The sequence below is a fragment of the Pleurodeles waltl genome, chromosome 7, assembly GCF_031143425.1.
Source record: "Pleurodeles waltl isolate 20211129_DDA chromosome 7, aPleWal1.hap1.20221129, whole genome shotgun sequence".
In the NCBI taxonomy this organism is placed as follows: Eukaryota; Metazoa; Chordata; class Amphibia; order Caudata; family Salamandridae; genus Pleurodeles; species Pleurodeles waltl.
The window spans coordinates 1,301,569,941-1,301,592,686 of record NC_090446.1 but is presented as its reverse complement, the minus strand read 5'-3'; the positions used below and the strand labels follow the sequence as shown (position 1 = coordinate 1,301,592,686).

The 22,746-nt window shown below is 46.1% G+C and overlaps 1 protein-coding gene across 1 annotated transcript in view; it reads right to left on the bottom strand.

Moving 5' to 3' along the window:
* The window catches only part of LOC138247045 (sacsin-like), a 123,097-nt gene that overhangs the window by 15,822 nt on the left and 84,529 nt on the right, over positions 1–22,746 (bottom strand). The window lies entirely within an intron of this gene.

Genomic DNA, 22,746 nt, shown 5'->3' with positions numbered 1-22,746 from the left:
ATGCCAAAAGTATCTGTGAGTATCCTCAGTAAGAAGATAAGACATATACACAAGTTATATGTACACCAACTAAAATTAGGTAAGTAAGAGCAAGAAAAGTAATGCAAACAGTGTAGAATTATAATAGGTTGCAACAGGAACACATATGTATAGGGGAAACACAAACCATATACTCCAAAAGTGGAATGCGAACCACAAATGGACCCCAGACCTATGTGAGCTTGTAGCGGGTCGCTGGAACTGTAAGAAAACAGTGAGGGTTAGAAAAATACCCCACCCCAAGACCCTGAAAAGTAGGAGTAAAGTACACCTACTACCCCTAGAGAGCACAGAAGTTGTTATAGGGGGATTCTGCAGGAAGAACAAACTCCAGCAGTGCACTGACAACGGATTTCCGGACCTGGGTACCTGTAAGACAAGGGGACCAAGTCCAATAGTCGCAACAGTGTCCAGGAGGGGGGGGGGGGCGGGGCAAGAGCCCAGGAAACCCCAGCTGAAGGTGCAAGGAAGCTGCCACTGGTTGGGAGAAGCTTGGAGTTCTGCAAGAAAGAAGAGGACTAGGAACTTCTTCTTTGGAAGACTGATGTCCCACGTCGCGATGAAGCTTGCAGAGGTGTTCCCACGCAGAAAGACCACAAACAAGCCTTGCTAGCTGCAAGGGTTGCAGTAGAGGTTTTTGGGTGCTGCTGAGGACCAGGAAGGACCAGGATGTTGCCTTTTGGAGGAGGAGACAGAGGGGGCGCGCAGCAACTCAGAGAGCCCTCACAGAAGCAGGCAGCACCCGCAGAAGTACCCCAACAGGCACTTAGAAGAAAAGTGAACTTGAGTCCACCCAAAGTCACAAAAGAGGGTCCGATGACACCGGAGGACAACTCAGAAGGTTGTGCACTGCAGGATGGAGTGCCGGGGACCCAGGCTTGGCTGTGCACAAAGGAAATCCTGGAAGAGTGCACAGGAGCCGGAGCAGCTGCAAATCACGCAGTACACAGCTTTGTAGTCTAGCGTGAGGAGGCAAGGACTTACCTCCACCAAACTTGGACTGAAGAGTCATTTGACTGTGGGAGTCACTTGGACAGAGTTGCTGTGTTCTAGGGACCACGCTCGTTGGGCTGAGAGGGGACCCAGAGGACCAGTGTTGCAGTCTTTTGGTGCCTGCGTTAGCAGGAGGAAGATTCCGTCGACCCACAGGAGATTTCTTCGGAGCTTCTGGTGCAGGGTGAAGGCAGGCTACAACCAGAGCATGCACCACCAGGAAACAGTCCAGAAAGACCGCAGGATTAGGCGCTACAATGTTGCTGGTAGTCGTCTTGCTACTTTGTTGCGGTTTTGCAGGCGTCCTGGAGCAGTGAGCGGTCGATCCTTTGGTAGAAGGTGAAGAGGGAGATGCAGAGGAACTCTGGTGAGCTCTTGCATTTGTTATCTGAAGAATTCCCCAAAGCAGAGACCCTAAATAGCCAGAAAAGGAGGTTTGGCTACCAGGTTAGGAGGATTGACTACCAAGAGAGGTAAGAGCCTATCAGAAGGAGCCTCTGACGTCACCTGCTGGCACTGGCCACTCAGAGCAGTCCAGTGTGCCCCCCAACACCTCTGTTTCCAAGCTGGTAAAGGTCTGGGATACACTGGAGGAGCTCTGGGCACCACCCCTGGGAGGTACTGGTCAGGGGAGTGGTCACTCCCCTTTCCTTTGTCCAGTTTCATGCCAGAGCAGGGCTGGGGGATCCCTGAACCGGTGTAGACTGGCTTATGCAGAGATGGGCACCATCTGTGCCCATCAAAGCTTTTCCAGAGGCTGGGGGAGGCTACTCCTCCCCAGCCCTTCACACCTATTTCCAAAGGGGAAGGGTGTAACACCCTCTCTCAGAGGAAATCCTTTGTTCTGCCTTCCTGGGCCAGGGCTACCTGGACCCCAGGAGGGCAGAAGCCTGTCTGAGGGGTTGGCAGCAGCTGCAATGGAGACCCCGGAAAGGCAGTTTGGCAGTACCCGGGTTCTGTGCTAGAGACCCGGGGGATCATGGAATGGAGAATGGTATTGGGGTAACAATTCCATGATCTTAGACATGTTACATGGCCCTGTTCGGAGTTACCATTGTGATGCTATATATAGGTAGTGACCTATGTATAGTGCACGCGTGTAATGGTGTCCCCACACTCACAAAGTCCGGGGAATTTGCCCTGAACGATGTGGGGGCACCTTGGCTAGTGCCAGGGTGCCCACACACTAAGTAACTTGGCACCCAACCTTCACCAGGTGAAGGTTAGACATATAGGTGACTTATAAGTTACTTATGTGCAGTGCTAAATGGCTGTGAAATAACGTGGACGTTATTTCACGCAGGCTGCAGTGGCAGGCCTGTGTAAGAATTGTCATAGCTCCCTATGGGTGGCAAAAGAAATGCTGCAGCCCATAGGGATCCCCTGGAACCCCAATACCCTGGGTACCTCAGTACCATATACAAGGGAATTATATTGGTGTACCAGTATGCCAATGTGAATTGGTAAATTTAGTCACTAGCCTGTTAGTGACAAATTTGGAAAGCAGAGAGAGCATAACCACTGAGGTTCTGGTTAGCAGAGCCTCAGTGAGACAGTTAGGCATCACACAGGGAACACATACAGGGCACACTTATGAGCACTGAGACCCTGCCTGGCAGTGTCCCAGTGACACATAGACTAAAACAACATATATACAGTGAAATATGGGGTTAACATGCCAGGCAAGATGGTACTTTCCTACACACTCTAAGAAGGATTTTGCAGATTCTTAGCAAAAGTGGGTTAACCACGAAGAAAGAAAAATGTAAAATTGGTGTTGAGTGTAGATTGTCTTTTGCACTATCTGGATGAGAATTGAATGTCACGTAAAATGTAGCTGATTTCAGCCACCCAAGATACCCCGTCCTTGACCTTTGTTGACAACTTCATTAATTTTAAGAGTTGACTGAATACAATTCTTGGTTCAATCCTATGATTGCTGATGAAACCAAATTTATGTGAAAATTGATGTTAAAGAATGATAAATTTGTTTGAAGTGGCGAGTGAGAGACAGAATTTGCGAACTTGAAAATAAAATTGCTATTGACCAAGCTCTGAAAGCGTTTGAAAAAACAAGAGATAGCAGTATCAGTAGTATGGCTGCTAGGAATGTTTGTTTGGGTGCATTGTTACTAAAGTGCAGGGACGGAAAGGAGATCACCATTGCATAAGCGTCTTGGCTGTTGAGGGATGCAGAGCAGAAATATTCCACAATTGAAAGAGTATTTAGTGAGTTGGTGGAGCATAAACTATTTTACCAAGTTTGTATGGGGCACCAGATTTACAGTGCACACTGACCACAGGCCATTGGTGGATGTGTGTACCATGCAAACGTCAGTTACAGCTTCTGCAAGAATTCCACAGTGGATGTTGAGATTGATGGAGTATGGTTCTCTCTCGAACATGTTCCTGGGGAAAAATATTTTAGCACGATTGCCAACTTATGATGTTTAGGAAGAAGAGATGGAAGACAATATATTAGTTGCCAGAGTTTACAATGTAACTCATGGGTGTATTTCCCATATGGAGTGCGTGGACACAATGCAAGCGGATGTGGTGCTGCAGGAAGTAAAGAAATACCTAGCAGAGGGTTGGCCCAAGAAAGGTAAATTACATGACCAAGTTGCAGCTTTTCTTAATGTGAAGGTAGAGTTGTCTTGTTCTGGTGAGATTATGTTAAGGAAAGATTGCTAGGTGTTGAGATTAAAAATGGTACATTTAACTCATAAAGGTCAAATAGGCATGAGTGCTACCAAACAGCATTAAAAGGGCAGAGTACTGGTGGCCTAGGTTGGATCGCAATATTGAGCAGAGCATAAGGGATTGCATTACATGTGCATGGACTGATAAATCACAGAGAACTGTTTGTTGCCCTCCTGTTGTATAAGAGAAGATGGATACCCCATAGAAAAAAATTGCACTTGGTCTGGCTGGTCCATACAATGTCCTTGGTGCTGGTCTCATGTATTACTTGGTGATTATCTTTCTTGATGGCCAGAGTTTACATTTACCCACCATTTGACCACAGATGTAGTCACTGATATTCTAACCACAGTATGGGATAGGAAGGGAATTCCTGAAATCATTGTGATGGATAATGATGTTAAATTTGTGTCATGTGCCTGGCGACAATCTTTAGATTACAAAGGTGTGGAACACATATGCTTGTCTGTTTATTACTCTCAGACTGATGGTTTAGTCGAGAGGTAAAACAGCATTTTGAAACTAAAGATGTGGAAAAAAAGAGCTTGAGTTAGGAAGCAAGAGATGAGGAGATTGATAAAGCTATTATTGACTTGCATGTTGATGATTCAATGGTGCCAAGTGGAGTCGTGGTCAAGGTAAAGAATTGTCAAGATTTTCTCGTCCACTCACAGTGAAGTTAAGTGATGGCAATGTTTGGAATCAAAGGAAGGGGGTAAAGTACTAGGTTGCCTGACAGAGTGTGAGGACAGTGTTGGAAAATAGTAGAATGTGGTTAAAGCTGAAGAAGCTAGTTGATATTTGGACAAGGTGAGTAAGATGCTGATAAAGATCAAGTTTTACTAATCAATTAGTGGAATAGGCGTCAGCATATTTTCCCTACTATTTACACACTAAATAGCCTAACCAAGAACCTGAGAATGAAAATGTAAAAATGTGCACATTTTGAAATGTGGTGGACCTTGTGACCACCATTGTTGAGCACTGTGTGTGACCACATTAGATGTCACAAATGTATTTTTAATAGACTAATGAGGACAATAAATATTGGAAATAACAGTTTATGATCTGAAAAGCAAATTATGAGTTTTAAAATGAATATTGATTTATTCATCGTACCTCCATTGATTTATATTAATTCGTTAACGTGGAGATATATGTGTGCAGGAAAATAAATGCACACTGCTGTTATAAGTGGAATCATGCAATAACAACGTTTGCTAATAAACGCTTTTGCTCATGCATAAATATATCACCATGGATGTAGCCTCATTCTACACTTCTATTAAACATCAATATGGTCTTGAGGCCTGCAGGTATTTTTTTAAGATACAGCCTATAGAACTTCTCCAACACACTGAGATGCGTATGTCCATGCTGTTGTTTTGTCTCACTCACAATGTCTTCTTATTCAATAATGAATATTATCTCCAAAAGCAAGGCACGGCTATGGGGGCTTGCTTTGCTCCCACCTATGCAAAGCTCTGTATGGGATGGTGGGAGAAAGAAATAGCTTGGTCAGGTGCGCACAGCATTTACACTGATAAGGTGATACTGTGGGTGAGATATCGATGACCTGTTTGTCATATGGGATGGTCATGAGGAGGCCCTGCAAGAATACATCAATGTGTTGAATAAAAATGAATTCAATATCCAATTGGAGACAAAGTGGAGTAGGAGCACAATTGAGTTTTTAGATGTTGTGCTTAAAGTAAATAATGATAAATTAGAAACTGCAGTCTATCGAAAACCCACTGCTTGTAATTCTATACTACATGGCAACAGTAGAAACCCCAAAGCACTAAAATGAAGCATAGCTTATAGTCAATTCCTGTTGGGCCCGCAGGATATGATCGATGATGCCAGTTTTGAAAAATAAATTTCAATGATGACCCAGAGATTCACAAGAAGGGGATATCCACATAAAATTCTGATTGACGCATATAATAGGATAAGCAGCAAAACAAAATAGGAACTACTCTTTAAAAATCAGCCAATAGATGACCAGAGCATTGTAAACACTTCTCCACCAAGATTGTTTATGGAATTTAATCATCAACATGCCAGACTCAGGAACATCTTGCAACGAAACTGGCATGTGCTCCAACATGATCGACATACTAAAGGAATAATTGGTCAACATCCACAAATCACGTATCGAAAGACTCATTAGGAGATGAATTAAGAGTCTATATAATCCGATTGACAATAAAAATCAATTGATGTGGTTGACCAAGAACAGTTTAGGCTCTTGGAAATGTGGTCACTGTAAGGCATGCAACTATGCATAAAATATACAGAGCTTTCAGACAATTGATGGCAAGAAATGGGAGATAAGAGAACAGATCACGTGTGGAACAGAATATGTGGTTTATGTGATTGAATGTGGCTGCCAGAAGAAATATGTAGGCAGCACTATTCACAAACACAAGATCCGGTTTCTACAATACTATAGAGACATCAAAAATCAGGATCGCTCTTATCCCCTGGCTAGACATTTCTGGGAATTTCACGGAGGAGACTGCAGTTCGTTGAGCTTTTATGGAATCAAGTCCATCAGATTAGGTCCCAGATTGGGTGATGGATTATCAGAATTAAGACAAATGGAATCCAAAATGATACTATTCTTAGGGTCAGAGAATCCTTGGGGACACAATTTGGATGCTGAATTACATGTACATTTATGAACAATCAATGATATATATTTAACCTACGGAACAGGATAGATCCTTACTTAGCTGCTGTCATGTATATACTATTCAAATTCTTTGAGCTTTCTAGACACGTTAGATTAAGTAAGGATTATTGACAGTGCCCCTGTACAGTATTGATGAGTTACACTGAGGAAACAAGTAGACAATATCCCCCATGAGGAGGATATGATAGATAAGGGGGTTGTTCCCATTAAATTTTTTTATCTTGTTGGGTCAGTTTAATTTCCATCTCATGCTTTGTTAATTCACCTTTTTAAACTTTGCACTTTTTCCACTTGAACCTTTAGGGGTTTGCTTACCTCTACATTATAACGACTCTACTAACCCCTGCCAGTTTAGTCCATAGATGTTGAATATAATATTTGGAGGCTTACCATTGTTGATGTGAGGATCAATAACAAGCCTGTAAATGTTATGATATACAATGGGCTATCTTTAGCTGAATGTCATAAATTAAATAGGATAACATCATTCCGTACCCATTACGTGTACAGGGTTTATACTTGAATACAGATTTGGTAATGCAATCGGTTTTAAATGGATATGGGATGCTACAATGATAATGCTGATAAGCCTATATTTCCATCAATAGATTTGATACATGTTAAGATATGAACTCTTCCGCCTGTCTTCTTCTTCCCCATTCTTCCAGCATTCCTATATACTCTTTTTTCCTGATCTCTACGCCATACATCCCCTCTTCCTATTCTAATCTCCCTTCTTCGCCCACTATCTCTGCCTTTTAGTCCCCACGACCTAGAGGAACCGTCCATCTCTTTCTACAGGCCTACCAGCTTGTAACCTCCTTGTGCTGCATCCCTTGCTCCTGCTCACGGTGGCGGCTGCAGAAAGTGGGGAGGGGTAAGGGAGAACTAGTAGACAAGGGTATGCCCCTACCACTGGGATGCGGACGGAGCCATAAACTGAACCTCATACTCTTATCAGACTGACTGTGTTGTATTGTCAGTTGCATTGCACACTAGAAGTACGATAAAGCATGGCTGTAGACTCCTTCATATATGTATATGCTGAGCCTTAATGAGAGATATGTACCTATTTCATGTCAAACAGGGTTTATGTGCCATGTTAAGCCTTTGATCTTGAATGTTGATTTTAAAATCTTAAATAAAGAATTACAACATAAAAAAAAGAAATGAACTCTTGAGTACTAGTAGATGTTTATACTACACAAATATGCCATTGCGTAAATTGATTCTCGTCCCATGCACTTTTCGATTTTTCGATTCTCATCCACAGATTTGGAGATTACAACTTTGAATGATATGGGGAAATCTAGAACAATATTTAGGATGTATATGCACATTACATGTTACAATTATGGAAATCTTTTTATTTTAGAATTGCAGCATATATATATGATAGCTGACAACTGAGATAATGAATTGATAGTGGAGGTGTAATTTTTACTGTACAGTACTCTATACAGATTGTTTGCTGGCAATTATGCACATATACGTTTGAACATAATCATGACCTATCTTGTAAATTTTGATCAATATGTGTATATTTATGAGTATTGTTACATCTATCACCTTCACTGGCTGGGGGTCTTAATTTATGTGGGTCCTTCTATTTCCCATTTTTCATACAAATCTGGATCATTGTGTTCATATATGTTGCAATATAACAATGAAACATCTTTTTATTGATCCACACTGATAGATTTAAAAGTATCGTCATAGCGATTGTTTAAAGTATTTTGAGGCTTGAAGATGCACATGTCACTTTATTGAACATTTAGGGTATTTTAAATACAGAATAAGCAATTTATGTATTTTTATACAATTGAGGAGGAAAAAAGGGGAGAAAAAAAAATCCTTTATGAATCTTTTGCTTATAGTATGTAATAATTAGCCCGATATGTTTAATTTGATCATGACATATTTAGACCGAATTGAGGCAATGATACATCAGTCTTCTGGGAACTATGTCATGTATAATTTAATATTTTAATTAATATGGCATTCGGGTGACACTTTTCTTTTAGATCGAATCGAGAATTATTGGGTAATGTATTTTGTTTTACTATGTACATCAACAATTGAAACGTTATAAGATGGCTGCCAATTTTATAGGTATCACTTAGTAACTAACACTGATGAGGGACTAGTAATTGTATTTGTAGAGATTGCATTGTGGGGTGAAACAGTCCAGTAGAAGGCGCCAGCCGAAACGCGTAGACATTTCTTGTTTGATGTCAGAGACTTTGCAACATAACTTTAACAAACAGACAAGCACTCTTGGATTGAGGCAATCTGTATTTTATACTTTTTCCATCGGTCTGATTTATTGAATATTTGGTCTGGTTTCGTGCCGCCAAACGATGAGTGGGTTCTCATCACTGTGGATTATATATATTGTGTTATTGAAATTTAAGGTTTGCAGTAGGTTTTATGCATGTTAACCCCACTGATATGTCTTTGTAGTAGCCCGACTATACTAGGCCTCTAATTCTTCTTTGCAGTAAATGGAGAAGAGAAAATGCTGTTTCTTTCTGTCCCCTTTGACCTGAATTCTTTCCTTGTTCATGTGTTAGTGACACTTCCATTGTATGAGCGGCTAGAGCTAGGGTCTAGGGACCTTGGCAAATGCTGCTTATTTTGTTCTTAATGCTGTACTAACAAAGTCCATTCATCGTAAGGTAAGCACTATTGAATCACCTGGCGATCCATGGGAATAAACTGTGTTTCAAATGTAGTCTGAATGTTTTTTTCAACACAACCAAGGAAGTGCATCATAATGACTTCGCACCATACATGAGAAGAGTTGGAACAGTTGCAACTTGATGAATGCAAATGGACACAATTGGATACTGATCATCTCACCTGGCATAAGCCCACCATATCTGGCCACTTGGAGAGAAGCTAGAGACTTTTGGAACTTTAGTTAGTCTGCCCCCGAAACGCTGGAGGAGTCTCCTCTTGACTGTTCTGAGATCCAGTTCTATACTTTACTTGAGCCTATGCTTTTTAAACCATCCTGACTTTGTCTGGCCCTAATATGTTCAGAGGTGTTCCTCTTTAACCATCCTCTATGCTTAAGCCTTTGTCACCTGCTTTAGTTGCCCTATGCTAATGCTGTTCAGAATTGCTAAGTCCACTTTATTCTGAACTGCTATCCATGCCCTTGTCCTATGTGCAGCTCATGTTCTGCACTGTCCCTGAAAGCTGTATATTAATGCTTTGAAGAAGGTTTCGCTCTAAACCCCACTGCTGTCGCCTAAAGAAAGGTATATTCTGCAATGTGATACTCTACGTTTTTCCCTGTCAGCTTAGCCATCTCACACCAGTGTGTACTTTTAGTTAGCACCTTAGTTAGAGGATTTGCCAAATTATTTTTTACTTTTTTGTCTTTTGCTTTTTGTTGCAAGTGTTAGCCCATCCCAACACATGCCAGTCCAAATCTGTGATAGCAATAGGAATAGGAATAACCCAGCCCCGCAATTAGCTTGGTTTGTCTGAGGACTGACTTGTCCAAAATTATCATCATCTCCTTGGAAATCAGTTTCTGTTGCACAAATAATCATGTGTTATTTTGTTAGAATGCTTAATTGTGTTAATGCTTTCCAGCTTACATTTCTTCAGACATTTTTGTCAACCAATGGTTTTCATTTACGTCTATAACTTAGTTCTGCTCACCATTTATGTCACCTTAGAACTGTGGTTATAGGGAGTAAAACTCTGAAATTGTACCTGTTTGCAGTTTTACTTCCATGGCCAAATAGGTCATGGTGTGTCTAAAGTCTTGACTTTACAAGTTGTTAAATAGTTGACATTGTGAAATTGGTGTTTAACGAATTTGATTAACACACTCCTCTCAGAGTCAAAAGATCTGATCGACCTCCAAGAGTGGTGAGTGATGACTTCCCTTACGCGTCTCTGAATCTTTATTAGGAGGACATCATGCGCTAACAGATTTTGGTAGCAGAGTGATGGTTTCGCCTCATGAGGAGGGGAAATGAATTAGGCCCATGTTGTAAGTTGCCCATGTTGGAGTTTAGGGGTTGATGAAATTCCAGCGTTGTGTTACAAGTGTAGGATATGAATCTTGAATAGGGTTTTGTGCTTGGAGTGCTTTGGCTAAGATTGCAGTGAAGTGTATTGCATGAGGTGTGTGAGGAGTCATCGTATTCAAAGTGAGATTTTCGCTTTGTGCTCAAAAATTGCCCACTTGGTGGTTGATGTTGTTTAAGGGTCCTGCGAGGCCCAAGGCTGCGGAGTACCGCACAAGTGTATGAGACACTTGGTTAATTTATTGTCTGCAGCGAGGTGTTGGTCAACTGGGTGCAGTGGACAACGCCAGTAGTTTATCCTGTGAGTGAGTGAGTGTGTGTGTGTGGTTGTGGTTGTTATTAAGTGTATCCTGAGTACACAAGGAGCATCCGTATCAGCCAGAGTGAGATTTGCAAGTCAAATCTTACTTGGATTTGTGTGAAAGCTACATTTTTTAAGTGTAGCCCGTACAGCTTTCAAAGTGTTTGTGTCCCGCCTGTAGTTGGCAGACAAGCTTTGGCTTCTGTGCTCGCAATATTTTTCATTTAGTTGTTTGCATGAATTGTGTATGAGACGGCTGTGAAGCTTTTGGCAGCTGCAGAGTGTGGTGAGTGTGACGTTATTGGGACCAAGCTGGGATAGGCCGGTTAGTGAAAAGAGCTGTGCACGGATCGGTGGACAATCCTCTGCTGCTACTGGTTGAGGACAGCTTGCGAAAAGGATTGTGGGATTGAAATTACTTCCTGGATTGTACAGAATTCACAGTGTGAACCAGGATTTGGTGTAGAAATGAAAATTTTCAAAGCTTTAAAGATTGTGATCAGAGAAGATGTTTTCATTCCAGTTAGAGAGAGTGAACCTGCCCCGCCTGAGGGTACACCAGCATACATAGTAATAGAACAGAGATGACCTTCAGAATGTATTTGGTTAAAACAGTGGTACCAACTTACAGAAACTGAGGGTTCTTTAGCTTTTCCCTGATACAGGATATTCAGTATGAATATTTTAGAGAACCTGAAGAGGATGCTATTTGACTCAAAGCCCCTTCTGAGACCTGCACAGTTTGAAGCACTTGCCATTTAGGAATTAGTAGCAAGACAGCAATAGGCTCAGAGATTTGAGAGGAGAATGAGAAAAGCAGAGAAGACATTAGTAGAGGCTAGCTGGGATAAGGAGCAGAGAATTCAGAGAGTAGACATGTTACAAGGGATGAAACTGTCCCCAGCAATAACACAGAAGAGTGATGAACGTGTTAAACTTAAACCAAAAAAGAAGTCCACAGAGGTGTCAGAGCAGAAATCAGATGCACACAAAAAGGCAGCAGTAAATGATAGAAACTTGGACGATGAGTTTATAATTCAGTTTTGAGAAATCGTCCCCCACCATATCATGCGGTTGGACCACCATCTCAGAGTGTAGCTCCAACTGCACCTATAGCTCCAGTTGCACAAAGCCAGGTTTCTGTAACTTCAAATGTACCAGCTATTACAGTATCGCAGGAGCCTGTGGTCCAACCTGTGATTCAGCCTGTAGTCCAGCCTGTAGGTCAACCTGTAGTCCAGCCTGTAGATCAACCTGCAGCCCAACCTGTAGTTCAGCCTACCATTTATCCAACAACCCAGTTGTTAGTACAGCACAGAACAGCACAGTTCCAGTTATACCACAGACCGTCCAGAATTCAGGAATAGCTCAGACGGAGTCTACACTGAATCCAAGGACTCCTATGGAGATTGCAAATCAGAGACATACAATGCAATTTAATTCTCCCATTATGGGACAGTGAAAGCCCAGTGGAAAGTACGCATAGTTCAAGATTTGAGAAAGGTAAACAAAATTGTGGTGTCATGCTGTCCTGTTGTGCCAAATCCTGCAGTGATTCGGTTTCAGATCCCTTGGGATGCTGAATGAATTTCTGTCATTGATCTGTAACAAGCCTGTTCCTTAGTGCCTTTACATGAGGAAAGTCAGTTCCTATTCTCATTTAAATTTGGAGATCGTGTATATTCGTGGTGCCGAACTCCACAGAGGTTTTCAGAATCACCATCTATTTTTATCTATTCAGTTTAGTACATTGATGACTTGATGGTGGCATCAAAAACATGTAAGGCTTGCAGACAAAACACCATTGCCCTACTAAATCACTTAGGCGAGAATGGACATAAAGTCTCCCCAACCAAATTACAGTAGTGTCAGAAAGAAGTGAAATACTTGGGTCAACAAACAGATAAAGGTGAAAGAAAAGTGCCCAGAGAGAGAGATGCAGTTATAGTGCAAATTAATCCCCCAGTCTCACAGAGAGATGTCAGAATGTTTTTGGGAATGGTGAGCTACTACAGCCAATGGATCCAGAATTTTTCAGTAATTCACAAGCCCTTGCAGAGGACACAAAGATGTTACTGAACCAGTCCCGTTTAATAAAATGTGCAGAAAAGCTTTTACTGAATTAAGAGAGTCTGTGCAGAGCCCCAGCTCTGGGAATGCCGGATACCAAATGCGTCTCACTATTTTGCCATGAACGTGATGGTTGGGCACTTTGTTTTGACACAGTTACATGGAGGGATAGCAGCATATGTTTCCACCACACTGATCCTGTCACCGTAACTCTGCCTGGCTGCTTAAAAAAATGTGTCCGCCACTGGTGTGAGCATTAGCTAAGGTGAAAGCATTGAGAGGTTGAGATCCTTTTGACCCAAATCAAAAGCCAATACCTGACAAATGCCCGTCTTACGCATAATGAGTTACTGATTCCCTGCTCACCCAACATCATTAAGAGATGTTCAGCTTTAAACCCTGCTACATTGTTACCTGTTAATGTTGATGGCTCAAATGTTGCAGATGAAGTGGAGCATGACTGCCGTGATGTCATTGAACTATGCACCAAACCCAGACCTGATATTCAGGATACTCCTTCAGAGGAGACTCCTTCAGAGGAGACTGATTAAGTCGTATTTGTTGATGGCTCCTGTTTAGGAGACAATGCAGGAACTCTGACAGCTGGATATGCTGTGCACACCATCTCGGGGATAGTCAAAGCATCCTGGCTTCAAGGAGTCTTTACTGGCTGAATTGGTCGCTATTACAAGAGCATGCAGTGTTTCTGGGCGGCCTAAAGTGACTATATTTACTGACAGCCAGTATGGATTTGGTGTTGTTCACGACTTTGGGCAGTTATCATCCCAGAGAGGTTTTATGACCTTTTCAGGATCACCCATTCGGAATGGAGAAAGAATTCAAGTCTGTTGAAAGCGTTACAGATGCCTGAGAGGGTTGCGGTTATTAAATGTGCTACCCAGCAGAAGTCAAATGATTATGGCCCTCATTATGAACATGGCTGTCCGTTCCGCTCCGCCGGCAGTGGCGGTAGAAACCGCCAACAGAGGAGCGGGCCGGACCGCCAAATAACGAAACACACGCATCCCCCGCACCACCCACCGCCAGGAAGGGAGTCCCGCTGATGACGGCAGAGTCCGCCCACAGGCCGTCAGAAAGGCCCAACCCCCCTATCAAATTATGAACCACTATTCCGCTGCCAGTTGTGGGGCGGGAACCACCGCCGCACAAAGCCAGGCGGAAACGAAACAAATAGAAGGAAAGATTCACCAGAGTTCCACAAAACGTGTAGCGGCAGCCATGGACAGAGAGCTGCTGATCATGCCAGCCTTACTCCTTGCCATATACTTACAAGACCGAGACCGCCGACGACGGTAAGTACCGCAACCTACGAAACAAGGCAAGAAAGGGCAGTTACATACCCACCCACTATACCCACCCACTCCACCCACTCTGCAACGCCCCCCCAACCCTTCCCAGCAGCACAAGTCATACACCCCACACCAAGAGGTACGTACCCGACCGAAGGCCACTTAAACTTGACCATAGTACATACAATAGCTCCACACCCATAAAAAATTAAAACAAACACCAGGGTGGAACTGCGTGCAGCCCATACACAGGCCACACAAACTTTAGTTAGTAGCTCACTGAGCTAAACAGTGCCAACAGGGCCAATGGCCAGTCCATAAAAATCACATTGTCCTTGGCCACAACTGGCCACACCTGACTCCCACAAGTGCTGGGTACTCCACTCAACGGGGCACCATATGGGGATCCAGGTACCTCACGGAAGGGAGGCAGGGGTGAGGGGGTGGGGGTTCAACGGGGGTGGTACTTTGACTTGCGTGAGGAGGTTGGAGGGGGGGTGGGCTTCTCCTTTGAAGGGGGTGGAGGCTGTTTGGCTCGGGTGGAGCTGGATGGCCTAGGCTCTGAGCGGGCCTTCTTCTTCACCGGGGAAGGGGCATGGGAATGGGAATGCTTGACCGGGGTGGGCTGTGATGTGGAAGGAGCGGAAAGGGCAAGGAGGTGGGCACATTTGGGGACAAGACGGGGTGGGCCAGTGGGTTGGAACAGGTCTGCACGGGAGAGGAAAAGTTTCTTTGGAGCAATTGGGTTGGGCATGGATGAGGGCGTGGGAGTGAAGGCAGAGGGAGTTGATGTATGGGGTGTAGGTGTGCGTGTAGTGGGTGCAGGTGACTGCTCAGTATGCTGTGGTGTGATGGATGTCTGATGGGTGGGTGTCTTGGTGCGTTTTGGAAGGTGGGGGGTGGACACAGTGGGAGAAGACAGACAGCTAGTGTGGATGTATGTTGGGTGGGTGTCTGCAAGTCTGGTGAGTGTGCTGCATGTGTCAACTACGGTAGAGGTGGAGAGTGCAGGTGTGGTGTATGGGTTGCATGTATGGCTGTCTGCTATCGTGGTGAGTGCAGGAAGAGGAACAGTGAGGGAAGGGGCAGTGCATGAGGTTGTGGATGTAGATGGGACAGACAGGGAGGCGGAAGAGTTGGGCACACTGTGTGAACGCTTGTGGTTGGAGTTGTGGTGCTTGTGTTTTGAACTGTGCTTCTTGGGTGCTGATGTGCCTGTAAGTGGGTCTGATTGTGTGCTTTGGATGGGTGAAGGGAGTGGGGTGCTGGAAGGGGTAGAGGAGGTTGGAGGGGGAACGGGATGGCCAGCAAAACAGGCTGCCGTCCGAGAGGAGGCCAGAACCTGAAAAGATCTCTGGATGGCATTCACAGTGCCGTGTCTGCCCTACAGATAGGCATTGGTCTGCTGCACCTCTGATGCCAAACCCTGGATGGCATTGACGATGGTTGTCTGCCCTACAGAGATGGTTCTCAGGAGGTCAATAGCCTCGTCTGTGAGGGCAGCAGGGTTGACTGGGGCAGGGGAGGAGGTGCCTGGGGTGAAGGAGACGCCCACCTGTCTGGGTGGGCGGGCACAGGCAACTCGATGGGGAACAGAAGGGAGGGCGGTGATGGTATCGGGGTGATGGAAGAACTCACGGTAGTGGTGTGTCCACTAGGGTTCGCCACCGCCGGAGGACCCCCGTCAGAGGAGGTCTCAGAGTCACTACCTCCTGTGGTAGTAGCCTCCCCCTTGGAAGTCCCCTCGCCCTCCAACCCACTGGTCCCCTGGGCATCCATTGTGTCTGCCTCGGAGAATCTGTGGGCCGCTGCCTCCCCACTTGCCGATGCCTCAGCTCCCTCACCTGATGTTGATGCTGTACCAAACCAACACAAGAGAACAGGGATGGGGAGACAAAACAGGAGAGACACTTGTAAATAGCTGAATGCTGATACACAATGGCCAGACATACACCCACCCAGCAGACACACTCAACAGGCAGCACCGTGCACTATGCCCCTGGCCATGCCTCTGTCAACTGAGCAGAATACTGGCCTACACCCATCCCCTAAAATTGTACTGGAGCTGAGGTAGGTGAAACCTGACTGGGACACCCCTACACCCTTTGGGGAACATACAGTAGATGGACACCGGTCAACTTCCCTGCTCTAAGCAGCATGAGCCCTATCGCACACACACACTACCAGACTGAAGTATGGTCTGTGAGTATTAACCCCCTTGTGACGGCTGTGCAGCCTTCAAGCGCCCATCCCGATCTGGGTACGCCACCGCCAGGATCCAATGCATGAGGGGGGTCAGTGCCCGACGGGCACCCCTTCCATTTTGGGAGGACTTCCCCAGCTGGGCCACAGTGATCTTTCGCGCCCAGCGCCGCAGGTCCTCCCACCTCTTTCGACAGTGGGTGCTCCACCGCTTGTAGACCCCCAGGGTCTGTACCTCCTTGGCATGCCAATGTGCCCTCTTTTGGTGGGCGCTGACCTAGTAGGGTGACACAGAAATGGAACAGAGAGGTCAGGCACTTGCATGATGGGAACAGCTGGCAGACTGTCAAACATAGGACTGACAGTACTCTCAGACATGCAGGACAGTGGCACGCAGCATTCCATGCACCATGGCCCATCATGGCTCACAGGAGCACACATATGTGCAAGCCCCTCCATCCATTACTCACCCAGTGCCCCCCAAACCCGAACTCGCCTGTACCGCTGGCCATCCGTAGAGTCTGTCGTACAGGGGCAGGACCCCTTCCACTAGCTTCTCCAGTTCTTCCTGGATGAAGGCCGGGGCCCTTTCCACGTGGAACATCCATAGCCAGAGGCAGGCGACAGCAGTACACAGAGTGGAGTACATGTCCGCACGAGATCAGGGAGTCAAGTGATCAAACAATGACGAACGCGCACACGTTCCCCGGCGGTATGCACCGTCACCGCCGGCGGCGATCATGATATGCAAGGATTCCCCATTGGCATCCATGTTAGCCAATGAGGCTGCAAACAGCGGTCAACACCGCCGTATGCTGTGACGTCAACCGCTAGCGGTATTAGGTCACTTCCACAACGAAGGGGCAGAACTACAGTGGGCAGACATTTTTCCATCACCTACGCATCTTGAAATTCATACTACTCACAATGCAGGGCCTACTAGCCACATGAAGCACCTAGGCCTTTAGCCATTGCTTATAGTAGCACCCAGGATGTACTCTGTTCCCTCCTAGTGGTGTAAATGTACATCTGCCAGGTTGCAGTTATTGTACAGACACTACTATGAACAATGCACTGCATGTTTTTAGCAAATATGACAATGTATGTGTGCACATCACTCCTTTTTGTAATCCCTCATAGGTACTGACCCTTGTGGCGAGGAAGGGCACCATCGGTGTACAGACCACTTGTGGATATGGGGACCATGGTGGAGCGTCAGATCATTGTCACTTACAGACTCACGTGTGCAACTATTCAGGACCTATGTGCATTACTGGATCCTGCATTGACTCCCGGAAATCGTAATCAGCATGCCATTCCAACTGAGATGCAGGTGCTTTCCGCACTCCATTTCCTGGCCACAGGCTCATTTCAAGTGACAGTGGGCATGGGTGCTGGTTTCTCACAGCCAATGTTCAGCCAGGTACTGACAAGATCTCTGAATGCATTTGCACAACATCTGCAATCCTATGTGCGATTCCCCCAAAGTGCTGACCTCCCTGCCATCAAGTTTGACTTCTATGCCTTTGCAAACATTCCCCATGTCATAGGTGCCATTGATGGCACCCACAAAGCTATCATCCCCCCAAGAGTGAGTGAACAGGTGTACAGAAACAGGAAGAACTTTCACTCCATGAACATCCAATTGGTATTTACTGCAGACCAGTACATTTCCCATGTGAATGCCATGTTTCCGGGTTCAGTCCATGATTCATTAGTTTTGAGGAACAGTAGTGTGCCACAGAAGATAGAACAACTACAAGAGGACAGAGGGTGGATCATAGGTAAGTTTGCCTGTCACTAACTGACACATTGCAGAAAACCTGCCTGTCTGACTAAGTGACATTACAATGAAGACTCTGTATTGACCCTTTTTCTATGTGATTCTTGCTATCCAAACTTGCATTGGCTCCTAACACCAGTGAGGAATCCCAGGACGGATGCAGAGAGGAAATACAAGGAGTCCCAGGGACGTACTAGGAGGGTGATAGAGCGTACTATAGGTCTCCTGAAGGCTAGATTTCAGTGTCTACATATCTCTGGGGGTTCCGTAGACTATGGGCCTGATAAGGTGTGCAGAATAGTGGTGGCCTGCTGCATGCTGCACAACATGGCAGTAAGACATTCTATCCCCCTTTTGGAGGTGGAGGGTGCTATAGGTCCTGATCAGCTACCTCAGAGAGGTGAGGAGAGGGATGTTGAGGATGAGGAAGGGGAAGATGTCAATTCCAGGAACCAGCTGATACAACTCTACTTCCAATAACTGTCTGGGACTTAAGTGACTGATACGGTCAGTGTGCCATGTCATATAGGGGGGATTGGTCATGATAGGCGAGACATGGACCTCTTCTGCATGGTACTGACAGACAATATATGCATTCCCTCCTTGCCTAATTTGAAACACACATTACCACCACCAAGCACAAATTGACAATAAAGTGGTTCTCGGCCAGTTGCATCCATACTCCACTTTGTTCAACATTGAAGACAGGGGACAGTGTTACAGGTGAGAAATGTGTTTTATTGGTAGAATACAGTGAATTGTGCTATATACAGTGATGGAAGTCGTAAGGGTTGGGTGTCCTCAAAACCGACTTGGGGGCAGCCCTGTTGGATGTCATAGGTGGGTCCTATTTGTAGTATAGTACTTCAATTTGCCCTCAGCTAAGAATTGTTGGTGAATGGGTGGGATGGTTGCTTTGCAGTAGTGGCAGTGTCAATTGTTGGAGTGGGGCTTGTTCTTAGCTAGGTTTCCAGTGCCATATCTTGGCCTAAGACAACGTTTGGGCACCTGCTACGGAGCTTCTTGGGGTGGCATGATTGGCCCTTGTGATTCCTGGGAGGGTATTTCCTGTGCTTTTTCTGCTTCTTTGGGTCATCTGTTGCTGGTTGTCCAGGGCGGTTGTGGGGGCCTCTTGTCTGGTGTGGGTGTCTGACAGTTTGTTGACCAACTGCAGCAGTGCTCCAGCAATGGTGGCCATTGTGGCATTGTGCTCTTTCTACTGCTCCATGGCCTGTTGGTGTTGTTGCTGCTGCATCCTCTGACTTTGCTCCAGGGTGGACACAATCTGTGCCAGCCTGTCTTTGGTATCTTGGTAGGCCCCCAGTACTTCTGCAATGGCGTTCTGGGCTGCTGCATTCATCCGGTGCCCTACCCCCTGACCCACCGGGGCACTTGAACTTGCCCTAGCCCCCTGTGCCTGTGTCCCCTGCGCAGGTCTTGATGAGCCACTTGTACTGGGGCCCTCGCCTTCCTGCATGTTGGGAGTGGGAGACTGTGGCCTCTGTAGCTGTGTTCCAGCTGTCTGTGCCCTGGGTACACTGGTGTGGGTACGCCTCCCCTGGCCTGCTGGTCTTGACTGGGTGTTAGGGTTTATAGTGGTTTCCTGGGTGGGGCTGCTGCATGGTGAGCATCCAGTGCTGTGTGAGGGGCCTGCCTGCTCACCAGTGTCCAGGGGTCCTTCGCCAAGGTCTTGTGATGTGCCTCGTTCTCCCTGGAGTGCTGTGGAACTCCTTGTCCCCTCCATTAGGGTTGCATGGGTGGTGGTGCCTGTTGGGGGACATAGACATGTCTGTTACATATGCCTGAGGGTTTGAGGTGTACAGAACTGTGCAATTTTGTGCTTGTGTGACTTTCAGTGGCCTTCCAGGGTGCCTTTGTGAGGTGGACATTGCATTTAGTGGCACTGGTGGGGTTGCATTGTGGTGGGGGGTATTATTCCACTGTGGGTACGTGCAGGGGTGGGTGGCTGTCCACAGCGGGAGTGATGTGGGCCTGGTAGCGGGTTGTAGGTCATGCAGGGTGGTGGATGTGGTGGGTAATGACTGGGTGGGGTGTAGGTCCAGGTGGGTGTGGGTGGGGTGGTGCATGCATTGCAGATGTGGTGTATATGGGGTTATTGTAGATGACTTACCCGAGTCCATTCCTCCAGTGAGTCCCTCTGGGTGCAGGATGGCAAGTACCTTCTCCTCCCAGTCGGTGTAGTCGGGTGGTGTTGGTGGCGGTACTCCCCCAGTATTCTGCACTGCGATGTGGTGCCTGGATGCCATGGCCCTGACCTTCCCCCGCAGGTCGTTCCATCTCTTGCGGATGTCGTCCCTGGTGCGTGGATGGTGTCCCACTGCATTCACCCTGTTGACAATGGTCTGCCACAGCTCCAATTTCCGTGCTATGGGTGTGTGCTGCACCTCAGACCCGAAGATTAGTGGCTCCACCTTCAGGATCTCATCCACCATGGTCCTTAGCTCCCTTTCGGTGAAGCGTGGATTTTTTTTGGTTTGGGGGGGGGGGGCATGGTGAGGGTGGTGGATGGCGTTGGGACTGGGGACGGGGTATGGGTGCTCCTATGTGAGTTGATATGCGTGTTCTGTGTGCTGTTGTTCGCTGTCTGGCTCTGGTGCTCTCCGTCTTCTGGTCCTGGTTTTGTTGCAAAGGATTGTGGGGTGTGTCTGGGGGTGTTTTATGATGTTCTGGATGTGTGTCAGGTGTGTGGGTGATGTGCACACATTGGATGGGCCTTTGTTGCTGTTGAGTCCACTTGCCGCCCGTGGCGGTCGCAGCCGCCAATGGTCGTCCAGCCTCCACTGTCCGCTGAGGTGATTTGTGCATCATTATTTGGAGGGCGGGATGTGGGTGTGCTTGGCGGTGGAGCACAGGGTCCTGGCGGGGAGTGGTGGTCTGGGATTTTTTGGCAGGGTTGGGTTTTTCAATCATTATATGGCGGGTTTCCATTCGCCGCCGCCATGGCGGTCTTTCCCGCCATGGTAATAATGACCGCCTATGTGTCATTAGGCAATGCATATGCGGACCAAATCGCCAGATATTCTTCCCTCCATATCATCACCTTAAATGAAGAGTGGGGTGGTGGAAGTGGCACTGATGCGACAAATCAAAGTTACCTACGGTCAATGGTTGGCACTTGGGAAAAGGTCAAGAGGTTGCAAGATGAACCCCCAGAGGATGAGCGCAGAAGTTGGGGTAGAGAAGGTTGTGGGCAGAAGGTAAATGATGAGATCTGGATTTCAAATGAAGGACAAGCTGTGTTGCCAAACTGTCTACTGGCACTGATGGCAAGATATTATCATGGTCAGGCTCATCTCGACAGAGTTGCAATGGTTCGCACTTTTAAACAGTCATGGCTCAATCCTAGGTTCAAACAGATTGCAGAAGCAGTGTGCCATATATGCGTAACGTGCAAGCAGATGAATGCGGGAAAGCGCACTGTGGTAAATTTGAGCCACATAGGCTGGTCGGGAGGTCCTTTTAACAGAATGCAACTTGATTTCATTGAAATGCCCGCTTGTAATGGATTGAAGTATGTACTTGGGGTCTGCCTTATTTCTCATTGGATAGAAGCTTACCCCACGAGTAGAAATGATAGCCTTACGATCGGTAAATAGACTGGAGAAGCTGAAGGAAGCCAACCAAACACACCGGTGCTGACAGCTGATTTTGCGCTGCCCACTCATGCCATGGCATCACCCAAGTGCCCGTATTCCAATAATGATTCAGTGGGGGTAGCTAGGTTCCAGTATGGAAGAAGTGGAGGTCCACAGAAGTCAAAAGGTTGAGAACCACTGACCTATATGATTCTGGAGAGTAACAATTCGGTGTATCTTAACTCCATTTTCATCACCTGCTGGGTCTTTCAGTAATAAAGTATTTTCCTTTGAAGGGACCTGATACTTTTAGACTGCAACTCTGGATCCTACACCACACTCATCAATAGTACTCCGGTAGTCAGAGAGCCCATTCGCCATCATAATAATTTCTGATGAGTAAGGCAACCCCATGATGAAGCACAAGACCTAGGTTAGTGTGTGACGGCTCACCTTACAATTTTCTGTAATTTTTTTGCCTTCTTTGTATACACAGAGGGGATTTTAGGATTTCCTACAACAGGATTATTGCCTCTTGGGACCCCGAGTATTTTGCTATATTGTTTGTATAATTTTATCAGCTTTTGCCTTTGAGAGACCGGATTGCTTTCTGGATGGAAAGAAAACAAAGAAGGTGAGGAGCATTTGTGATGCTATCTATAGATTCATAGTTTTATCCTTCGTGGCGCAAGGGGCCTGAGGTTGCATCAGTGTTTAATTTGTAAATGAAAACGTTCCAGTGCCCAAAGCTCTCATCAGAAACACGCACCTGCTATAATTAAATGTGCAGGCACAGAATACTGAGGCAGCGTAATCCTAAAGCCGTCTAGGGTGTCTTTAATCCATTCACAGCCACTCCCTGCCCCCTCAGCTCACTGTTGCAGCTTTCTGCTTTCTCCCTTTGCGCTTCTTTGTTTTTCTCTTCCTCCATCTTTCCCATATGTGTCTTTTACTCGCAGTAAATGCTTGAGGCAGAAATAGAGTGACGGCCCTCAAAAATAA